This window comes from Poeciliopsis prolifica, unplaced genomic scaffold, assembly GCF_027474105.1.
Source record: "Poeciliopsis prolifica strain line A6 unplaced genomic scaffold, Auburn_PproV2 SCAFFOLD099, whole genome shotgun sequence".
NCBI lineage: Eukaryota > Metazoa > Chordata > Actinopteri > Cyprinodontiformes > Poeciliidae > Poeciliopsis > Poeciliopsis prolifica.
In genome coordinates, this window is record NW_026562474.1 from 1,135,554 (window position 1) to 1,147,689 (window position 12,136).

Here is a 12,136-nt window from a genome sequence, read left to right on the forward strand (position 1 = left end):
CACCTGCAATTTTCAGACCTTACCATTGATTCCCAACAGTATTTAGATCTGGACTTTGACTGGGCCATTCTGACATATAAATGTGCTTGATAGGATTTTGTTGATTAATGAGTTCTATTGAGTTTGGCAGGAATATATGTGAATTTCTTCTTAATTTAACTTCAACAAAAGAAAACTGACAAATGTTCTCAATTGTGTGTTTTGATGTGGTGGAGAAAGACAATGAACAGAGAGGAAAAATCAATAGTTGAACTACTGTGCCCTGCAGTAGTTAGTAGTAATAGTCCAGGATGCACACACTCAGGAAAAGGGAGACAGGCGATGAACTGTGTTGTGGCAGGTTGCCGCAAAGGCCAGAATCAACTTTTGCAGTAGAAGCAGGCAAAGAAATTAAAAGAAAAGTGTTGTGCACCTAAATTCATCCCCAGGTGTTATCACTCTGCCATGATGAAAAATAAAAACACCTCTGTTTGTGTGTGTGTGTGTGTGTGTGTGTGTGTGTGGTGTGTACGTGTGTGTGTGTGTGTGTGTGTGCGTACGTGTGTGTGTTTGTGTGTGTGGTGTGTGTGTGTGTGTGTGGGTGTGTGTGTGTGTGTTGTGTGTGTGCATCTTGTCGGTGTTTCCAGGAGAGTAATCGTGGAAGTGGAGGTGCTTGGCGGGAGCTGAGGGGCTAACAATCATGGCCAAGAGATGGATGTGGAGAACATGGAGAGGTGCAAACTCTCAGCGAGGCATTTAGTGGCTACGTGATCAATCAGGAGCGGGTCGATGCGATCCAAAGCAGTTTAGCAAACAAGAGGATTTCATTTTTCAACTGTTTGTTGTTGAGCAAGACCTCAAGGCTTTGAAGTCCGATAAGTGTATCACTGCTGCTGACATGACAAGAGTATTGATATGTCTTGAAAGAGTCTGAGTGTAAGAGGTGAATGATGCCATTCAGTGTGTGTGTGCGTGCGTGTGTGTGTGCCATGTATTTTTAGTCCCCACTGCTCCTTGTGGGGACTAAAGCCTGGCATCCACAAGTTATATACATTATTTATATACTTAGTTATATACTTTTCCTGTGTGTGGTTTCAGTTAGGTTAACGCTGATATTTATTAAGAATAATATAAAGAACTGGACAAACCTTTGCATCTTTATGCATCAAGTGACCACAGTGGTTATTTGTGACCTTTTGTTTTCATAAACCTTAAATGTATTTTTAAGAATGATTTTAACATTTCTGATGTCGATTTACTTTTGTTCTTCTTTCACTGTCATTGTAGCACAAACCTTTGCAGGATGTTTCATGAAGTTTATTTTTTCTTCATAAATTCACAGAATTTCTTACTGTGTGAAAATATCTCCTCAGTTCATACAAGCTGGTTCCTCTCAGGAAGCACAAAGGCCCTGTGATCAGTTGTGATTCTCGGAGCAGCCCAGCCCGGTGTGTGTAGGTGGTGGGCCGTCGTCACTTTGCTGCAAAAGAAAATTGAACTGCCAAACTGTCATGGTATTGCTCTGCAGAAAGTAGTGGATGTGGACATTCATTGAAACAACACCTAGTGTTTTAAAAAATATTGCTGCCTTTCAGATGTCTTCTGTTTTTGCCTTTTTGTCATTCATAAAATATATTGAGTAAATACAAAAAGCAAGTTTCAAATAATGACTCCATTTACTGAGGGATGAAAAAAAGCTATCAAACCTACCTGATCCTTTGTGAAAAAGTAATTGCCCTTAAACCTCAATCCTGACAACAGCTACCAGCAGTAGCTTGTGAAAAGTGGTAATGAGTCTTATTTTGCTGAGAACAAAATAAATTTAAAAAAAGTTGTTGACTTGAATAGCGGGAAAAAAATAAAGAGAAGAGCAACTGAGAACATCCTGGATATCTCACGAATAGCAGCAGGAATAATGATTTTATCACCATAAAAGAAGCAAGATTTCAAAGCTGAATCTTCCAGGCCAAATAGGTGGGTTCATCAAACACTGCCTTTAGTAAATCCACTCCACCACACACACCCAAAATTAGATGTGACATAATAAGTAAACAAACACACCCACCACAAACGACATTGAAGCAGAAATCCAGCCCACATTCTGGGTCTGGGAGAAACTGCTTTGGCTATGTGCTGCCAAGTGCTACTGACATTTCTGCCTTTAACACAGGCCAGCAGACTATAATTACAGACCAGGGCTTTTCAGCGGTTATCTGAAGGTAACATATGCATAAAGACACCAGCAGTATGTCTGACACAGAAACTAAAACCTGCCACTTAGAGTCTTTCTGCCAGCAGCAAGTCTTTACTCCAGTCCAATTTGGTGGCAATGTCAAGGACTTTCTTTTCTTTCTTTTTGGCGCTTCTTCAATTTGTGTTCAAATTACTCTGATGACAGCTTTGTTCTCTGCTTTTCTTTCAATTCCAGTATTAAAAAAAGGGTTTATCACAGTCATCTCGGCTTTTCCACTAAGGACGGAGAAAAGAGCAATTGAGGACCTTGACACTCATCCCGTCTCTTTCTGACTGCTGTCTGCTATTTTTTTTCAGCAGAATTAAATGCCGAAGAAGATTAGTTTATATTTTTTCTATTTTTTCTACACTTCTTTGAATTATCATCCATACATTTTGTACAGCGTAAGGCGGGCTGGGTCCAAGGGACAGCAGTCTGAGTAAAAATCCTTCTCCTCAGTTATCTCCAAGCATGCAGCCTGGTAATTCAAAGCTGTCTGCAAGGTACAGTGTGTCAAGCAAGTCTTTTATCTGTTCAGATGTTTCTTTCTAGAAGAACAGATCTAAAACAGTTCTCTTGAGATACATCAGGAAGGCTTCCTCAAATTCTCAAACTGTCAATGTGAATGACTAGAGTCTTACTTTCTCAAAAATAGCTGAGCTTCCAAGTTTGTCACTCAGCAAATCATTCAGCTTCTCAAGGAATCTTTTTTTAACCTTTGCAAATTCAGTCCTTTTGTGATTATCTATATCTTAAACTGTTAGAGGAGAGTTGGATTACAGCCAAATCTGTTCTGATGCCTTCCAATCATTGGAAGGCATCAGAACAGATTTGGTTGTACATTGTGCTCCCAGTTTGTCTGGCCGTCCTGCTTTTTAGGGTCAGAGTCCATCAGAAACTGAAATTAACATACATAGTTACTTGCTATAAAATGACACAATGTGCCTGGAAAACACAAAATACTGCCCAGTTAACACCACAGTGTTATTGGGAACCTGAGGTAATTTTGTGAAACATACTTAAAGTAACAGCAAAAAAGAAAGTGAAAGTGTCATTTGAAGAGTTTTCTCTTTTGCAATCATTTAAAATTTTTCCAATTTCACACTTATTTCTAAGTAAAAGGGGCAAAGTAATAAGTAAATTAATTACATATTAATTAATTTGGTCTGTAAATTAATAGACCGAAAATCAAATAATTGTATTTGTGTCAATGTGAGGTCCATTTTTCTAACATGAACTACGTTTTGGGGACCTACTTCCCCTTGTGGGGAGCACAAGAAAAAATGCTGTGTTAGTGTCAGAGGTCAGGTTCAGGACCAAGATGTGAATGGAGTTTAAATGAGGCTTGAGGTGAAAGTCGGGGTGAGGCCATATGAATGAATGAATGCAAGTCAATGCAAAGTCCCTGTGAAGATAGAAAGAAATGCTGTGTGTGTGTGTGTGTGTGTGTGCATGTGTGTGTGTGTGTGTGTGTGTGTGCGCGTGCGTGTGTGTGTGTGTGTGTGTGTGTGTGTGCATGTGTGTGGGTGTGCGTGTGCGTGCGTGTGTGTGTGTGTGTGTGTGTGTGTGTGTGTGTGTGCGTGCGTGTGTGGGTGTGTGTGTGTGTGTGTGTGTGTGTGTGTGTGCATGTGTGTGTGTGCGTGTGCGTGCGTGTGTGTGTGTGTGTGTGTGTGTGGGTGTGTGTGTGTGTGTGTGTGTGTGTGTGTGTGTGTGTGTGGTGTGTGTGTGTGTGTGTGTTATGGTTTATGTGAGGGTGGTGAGGACATGATGTTTACAAGAGCCAACTTGGCAGAATACATTGTTTCAAGTCATCAAAACAGTGACGAGGGAACAGTTTGAAGTGAGAATGCAGAATGATTTCATCCACTGCGTAATTAGCTCTGAACAAAGTGTCGCCTTTCAAAGATCCTGATTGTAACTGCTGAGCTGAAATGAAGTAGTCAGTTAATGTTCATTGTATAGGTTTTCCTGGGATAAATAAACACGTTGCATGTGCAAATCATTAAGGGCTTTAGTGTTGTTTACCAAACACAATTTAAATCTAATTTAGGGGGAAAATTAGCTTAAAAAAATCAGCTTCAGTGAAATGGAGACAGGAAAAGAAACAAATGATTGACATCGTGGGTCAAAGTGTTTGGCCCAGTTTGATTAAACCTGTTGTTACCTTTGAAACCCCTCAGGGAAATGGGACCACCATGGAAACATCTATTGTTGGGCTCAATCCTTATCAATGTAAAAACGTGAGAAATCTAACTACTTAAAGTTTAATCATGTCTACATTTAAGCACATTCTTAAAGCTGCAGTAACTTTGATAGAAAAACAAACACATATTTGTTAAAACTGTGACTATGTTGTGACAGTACAGTATGACTCAAACAATCTGCGGTGCATTTCTTCAGACAGCAGCAGAAGTTGAGGGAGGAGGAGTTGGAGAAGATCAATGTTTTCACAGATTATCTGTCTTCTAACAAACTGTTGTGATATGGAGATCTTTTCCAAAGCAGAATAAAACTTTCTGGATACAACAAAGCATAACAATTCTATCAATTGTTAGAATGTGTTTAAAATGTTGTGGTGGTTGAAGTATGAGGAAGTCCCTTTAATTAATTTATTTTTATATAGTTTTTAAAAACATTACTTTCAATTGCAAAGGCAGTGTTCTCGTCAAGAAAATAAGTTGTTGTATTCTGAGCAAGTCCTCACACTTCCAGCTGATTGGTTGCTTTAAGTGGATTAGACCAGCACTTTTTATTGCCTTTCTTATTTTCTGTGTAAGACAGAAGGACATTCTTAGAGTTTCTAATATGCTGCTTGTGCATTTTGGCAGAAGTTTTTGAGAATAAACAGGAGGACTGTGTGTTGGAGTTTGTATTTCTTTTAATTCAAGACCTAATAACAAGCAAATGGCCCATTTATTACTCTGTGATGCAAAACCTCAATAATAAAGTGCCGAACCCTTTGAGAAATAAATCAGTGCCTTAGGTTTTGGTTGATAGATTATCAAGGGAAAGGATTTTTCTGCCGGTGGAAGCATTTTTTTCTCCTCACACTTTTCCAGAATAAATGACTTTGGAAGCTAGAAGTAATAAAACTTGATTTTCTTTGCAGTGAAATGAGGAATATAAACTACTTTTCAAAAGCTACTATAAATCAAAGTAACTGTAATAATTGTGGTAATAAAAAATATATATATGTGAAGAAAATGAAACTGCGTGCCAGAGAGAACATAAATAACACTCAGATCTTAGGTTTTAGTCAAATAATCCCAAAAACAGTAAAATAAATAGTATATCCAGTGATCATGCAGTCCATAAGTCAAACATTTTGCTTTTGTTTGAGGAGTTGAAGATCTCCAGTTCTTAATTGTACCATCTAAGCAGTAAATGGTGAAGCAGATAAAACTGTCCTGTTTTCAATAACCGGTTGCAGAAGAATAGTCTAATAGATGTGTGCATTACTGATACCAATCTAAATACCAAGTTTAAGTATAAGCAGCTTTGCTACAAGTCGTTGTAAACTCTGGTGGAATTGGCTTCCTCTGCTCTCTGAAAAATCTGAGGAAAACCATATTTGTCTCTACTCATGTTATCTGATGTTGCTAATTAATGTTTTGTCCCACTCTCCTTTGAATTTCAATCAATCCCTATGACAGAGTGTAAGAGTGATTGAAAGAAACAAAGGAGTAAACTTCTGCCCAATAAAAAGAAACTAGGATATTTCTGAGTTTCAAAGGTAGAAAAGTTTTGACTTTTGGAAATGCTCTGCATTTCAAAGCTTCCAAACTTCAGCTTTACAGAGCATCCCTTCCCTGGACTCCCCTACTCAGCACCTTCAGACTAGCCAGAGGCAATTAGCAAACACCTGGTGGAACTGCACATCTGCTGAGTTCATTATAGGAGCTACATCTGAAGGCAACGCTGGTAAAAATTTTGTTAAATGTTTTTCACCCCCCAAAAAATCTGTGCTTTCACTTGGATTCTGGCAAGTGAATCCATAGTTACTTCACTGTGCTATAAAATGGCATTATGAGCTAGGAAAATACATAACACTGGCCCTTTAACAAAAGAAAGAGTAAAATCTCTTGATATGAAAAACTTTAAAATACAAATACTACAAGTACATATGATGTTCTCCAGTACTTGTAGCAGTGGGTGGTTTTTTCAATGGTGTAAGTAAAAAAACTGTAGGAAGGTAGTCATTGAAGGGGACCTTGTCTTTTTGGGAAAGCAGCCATTTGTACGTCATTATGACTGACTGCGTGAGCTATTTTTGTACTTGTGTTCTTAAGACCCTCTCTTCCCTCTTTCCCTGACGGTCCGACCTTGTCAGCCACATCACTTTGCCAATGAAATGCTTTGTTGAAACAAACAAGAGCTACAAACTGTAACTGCCTCTGGAAAGTGAGGATGGCTGTTAGCTAAAGGTAACAGCAGTGGGTGGTTTTTAACTGGAACAAGTAGCAGATTTCTCTGCGCAGCGCCTTGAAAGCAGCTGGTTCTATATTTTTATCTTGGTGACAGCAAAGCACACATCTTTTTTCTTTTGCTTGTTTGGGAAAATAACAAGTTTGAGTGCTTTCAGGCTCTGACTGTTGCTGATAACCCCGGTTTCCATTAAACAACTCTAATGGTGGCTAACAGCCCCCATCTGTGGCAGCTAACCAGAGCGGGAAGCCGTCATGGAGGCAGCAAGTGTGAAAATAGTTGCCTTTTCTTCACTGCAACCAGGGAATAAAAGGACTACCACCTTGAGGGACCTTTTCCATTACAGCTAATAGGGCAGGATAGATGCTGGTTAATGAGGCAGGGGGTCGGCCTTCATCCGGATTGTTCTTTGTTTTCATCGGTACATACAGCTTGGGAGTGCTACTGTGGTGTTTACCTGCTCTAAATCGACTTCATTTAAAGGTAATACGCTGTGGAGAGACAGTGATGCTGTAAAGTGATGAAGCTCTTGTGCACTTTCATCTGAATTACTGGTGTTGTGATCCAGCAGGACAGATACTCTTGTTTCAAATGCCTCTGAGAAAAAAATCATAGGGTAGATTCACCTAAAATAGAAAAAAACATGTTGGAAACAGCAACAGAAAATGAATTTTACAAAGGCACATGTATAATGTAATGTACATTGCACAGTGGAAAATGTGATTATTGATTTTGATTATATTTTGCTTGTTTATATTGTAAGGAGGCGTTGATTGGCTGCTCATACAGATGTCTGCAAAAACTAATTGATGCCAAATAAAAGGAGCTCAGGTAGAGGGAAGCAGCTGAACTGACTTGGTGGGCAATGCAGAGAGACGCGCTCCAGGACCAGGAGGGAGAACTAACGCACTAGGTGGCGAGTCCTGGGACGTGGACAGACAGACGGCCCAGCACAGATGATCAGACGAGGGTTGAGTGGAAGCAATGAAGCTTTCCAGTCCTTTGATTTGCCCAAAGGTTCATTAGTCAGTGCATCATTTATTACTCTCCAGTGACATCTCCTGCTGAAAGCCTTGTCACTCAGATCATATTTCCAAAATCATGTATGCAATAGTCACAAAGTTTTTGCCAAACTCTTGTTTAGTAACAGTATTGTCAACTAAAACCTATTTAGCTGTAATCTTTATTTAGTTGTACAAATGATTTGTATTCAAACTAATCCTGCTATATTGACTGTCAGTAGTAGTTTTGTTTTATGTCAGACTAATTTGACAACAAAGACATTTGATGTGTTAGTGTCTTGGAAGTGAGGCGCCTGTTGGGACAGACAGTATTCTTGTTGTTTTGATTTGCCTCCTGAAAAGTTCTTTTTCATAAATTTCTGGTTGGTTCTGATCCCGTATATTTAGGCACTCACAAAATGTTACTCTTCCAACAGCCTTAAGTTTGTTTCTGCTGAGCAAGACCAACAAATAATGGAATAGTGCAGCTGATCAGTTTAACTTTATGCACAGTTGGGTTTATGCAGTGGGACATAAATCCTGAACTCAAACGGACTATTCTACTAGTGGTTAATCCCCATTAGGGATTAACCACTACTAGAGATTAAAAGACTCATTTTCAGTCATGTCAAAAGCAAGATTGCAGTTGTTGCCACAAGGATTGGCATTACCAGCAATTAAGTTTTACTTTTTCACAAATTTCCAAATTAGGATTGGTCCACATTTTTAATACAAAAAATACTTTTTTGTATTCATTAGGTTATTGTTAGCTTTATTCTGACCTCCAAGCTTTTGAATGCCTGCTAATTGGCTATAAAAAAACTTCCTTCATTAGAAATTACTGTTTTTGACCATCAGGCTTTTTCCATAAGATTTGAAGTACTTCAACTAAAGCAAACTAAAAAATAACCCTCTTAGTCTTAGCATGATGGGCTGGAGGAGCGCGGCAGATGACATGCTCGCACAGCGAAGAAGTGAGCTGGGAGTGTCCAGTCAGACTGTCAGTTCCAGAAACCACACACACACACTAAAAAGCCCTGGTAAAATTGAACAGGGTGTGAGAGAGACGCACAGGGTAAAAAGCTCCATCTCTTAAGACCGCAGGAGAACTGAAACTAGGCAAAACGACACTTCAAACATTTATTATTATTATTATTATTCATGTTTCGAATGCATGGATCCCAAATGAAAGCATTGAACATTCCTGTCTTCACACTGTCGTCTGAATTCATAGAAGCAACGAACCCCCACTGTTCTTCCTCTCCAGGCTTCTTCCGTGGCTCCTCTGGTGAAGCAGAAGAGAAGTGTCCGGGAGCAGTTCATGGATGCTGGCAAATGTCCCGTCTTGCTTTGAGTCTAGATTGTCAGATAAAGGCGTTGAAAACGCTGCCTCTCTCTGATCCTAATTGGCATGACGCTGAAGAAGTGGAGCGAATGATCTGGAATAAGTCGCGTGGTTCCATTCTGTTTGTTTGTGGCTACGGCTTTGAACTGCGCCGGTGTCCCGCGGGTGCTTTCAGATACCACCAGTAATATATTGTTCATGGCGCAGGGCCTCAGGCAGACAGAATGATGGATTGAGCTGTTCTGTTTTCTTCTCACAATCCGTCTTCAAAGAAACAAATCGATCTGGAACAGAGGAGAAGGAATGGGTAAAAAAAAAAAAGAAGAAAATCACACAAATAGACTTTCTTTAGAGTGTTTTGATGTGATGTGTTATTTTGTCAGAAGCATTTTCAAATCAAAGTTTACCTTTTGGATCAGAGAACAGCAGAGGTGTGTGAAGTTTTGAGTGTGTGTGTTTGTGTGCATCTTGGTTGTGTGTGTGCTAGTGTGGGTCAAATCTATCCAAAGGAATGTATTCACATATTTAATAGCTAAACAATAAGAGTGCACTGACATTTATATTTATTTTCATGTAGTAGTTTGAACTTGTTTTGTGTGAGAGTCAGATCCTTGTAACCAGGTTTTTCACTGTTCTTAAAACCATGCATGTCTTATTAAATACATGAAAAAATAAAATTAACCTCTACTTTTTTACAGTAGAAGTATTAGTATTATTTTTTTTTTCCAAGGCCTTTAACATTTTTGAATTTGTACTAGCTTTAATTATAAGTTTGTTCAATTTCAACATTTTTGAATTTGTACTAGCTTTAATTATAAGTTTGTTCAATTTCACTAACAGTTACAATAATTTCTTGATAAATTATATTTATTAAAATGTGTCTTTTCAGAATAATTATTATTCAAAGATATTCTGCAATGTTACCATAAACATTTCATGATTATTAGACATTGTGAAAAATAATATTATTATAATATTAATATTTATTTGATATATTCAAATCGTCCTACCTTTACAGATTCAAACATGAAATTCATCCCTGATCCACTATTGTTATTCTTCTTCTCCTGATCTGTAATGCAACCACATTAAATGTTTGTGGTGTAAACAGACTCAGCCACAGTTTGGTGACTCCAGCCCCATGCTCTGTGTACATTAGGAAGCTGCAGTATATCCTAGGGAGGCTTTCATAAAATCTCTGCTGTTAATTAGCAAAATCCCATATCTCTCATCTTCTGTGGCATTAACAACCTGTAGCTGTCAGCTTAGGTTTGTCTGCTCAATAAGCACACAGTGGCATCTCTTATAGACACAGCAGTGTCCCCGTGAGACAGCTGCAGTAACATCTGACGCCTCTTGAGGGCAGAATGACTCTGTGGTACAAAACCATAAACAAACTAGATTTTATTATTCTCCTATGCTCTCATTGCCCTATTTCATTTCTTTTTAATTTCCTGTCCTCAACAAAAGCTTTTCTTTCTTTGCATCTTTCGTCCTTGAACATAAGTTATATTTTGACATATGGTCTGACATAAAACTGAACTTTCTGTACTGCATTGTTTTGATAATCGCAATGTAAATAATAAAGTTTTACCAGCATTTTATCCAGTCATAATTTCTCCTAATCTAATCCCTTAGATTTTATGTCCAATTTGACTTGACTTCTTATTTATCTAGATATTAAATAAAAGTGCAATCACAATATAAATAAAAGCACTTGAACAAACATTCCTCTATTATTTAAATTGCAAAAGAGTGTGATTGAGTTTTCTTTGAAGACTGGACAGTGGTTTGCTCAGCCTGGACAGTTTGGCTCCATTGACCTCCTCAGAGTCACGCTGCTGCAGACTGGAGAACAGAAGGTCAGCAGGATTTCTGGATGACAGATGAGAATGGTACGGAGGAGAGGATGTGTCACATCCAGGTGACTTTTCCTTAGCTGGAGGGAAATCTGCTGCTGGCACTTTTTGAGCATGGCCTACATGGTGTCCTTTAGCCTGATGTCTACAAAGGTTAAAAGAAATGGAGGTATTTTTTTTTTTTTTTTACAACAATACAGCGTGAGTTTTATTTAAAAATTTAAGCAAACTTCAAACAAAGCAGGTATTTCAGTAATATGACTCGTCAGATATTCAGCTCATTGCTCTTCTGGAGATGAACAATTGTCCAACACTTTTTTCATTTCTATTCTTTTCGTCGTGGCTTTTGAATGATACGGGGAAAAGATAGCTTTCACAGTTGACTCTTCAGAGGTGAAACACGCTGATTCCTGGCTGCATCTGCTTTTGGCACCCTGGGTTACCCCTCCTTCTGATCCCCCCCCCCCCCCTCCTACACACACACACACACTCGCCGGGTGTGTGTGTGTGTGTGTGTGTGTGTGTGTGTATATATATATATATATATATATATATATATATATATATATATATACACACTTAGCAGGGTTTTAAACCCTTTATGGAAAAAAAATCTGATTATATGTGGTGCACATGTGAGAAACATGTGATCCCAGGAACTCGTCTTCTTCTTCACAGGTTCAGCTCACCTCTACTTGTGTGTAACAGAGTTACAAAAGCACTTTTTTATTATTATTTCTAATTCATTTTATATTGAGAATTTGTGAATTTTATCTTATTCAGTTATTTTTATTTGTTGTCTTTGCCTGCGGGGTCGCCCTTCTGCACTCTGCCTCGTTTGTGTCTCCTGGGCTTCCGTAGTTCGTTCCAGGCCTCGCAGATCCTCCGTTTCCCTCTTTTCCCTCACAGCGTCTTTCTGCTGCTGTAGGAAAGTCAGCGGAATCGATATGTTTGTTTTCTCTCTGGATGTTGTTCATTTTGAGCTCTCTACCATATCTTGTTTATTATTGTTTGTGTGTTAATTTGCAGTTTTGACCAACATTGTGGGTTTTTATAAACCGGTGCAAGTCCAGCACTATGGAAGCCCGTTACTGAAACTCATTGTTTTGAAAAAAAAATCTCAAAATAATGAGAGAGCATCTCATTATTTCAGTCCAAGTACTGAGAATAACAGTCAAAACCATTTTAATTTTCGGTGTTTTACAGAAATCTTTGCATCGCTGCATCATAAGTTTCCTCTGCGCAATGATCCATTCACATCTTTTGTGGAAATCCATTATACTTCATCACAGCA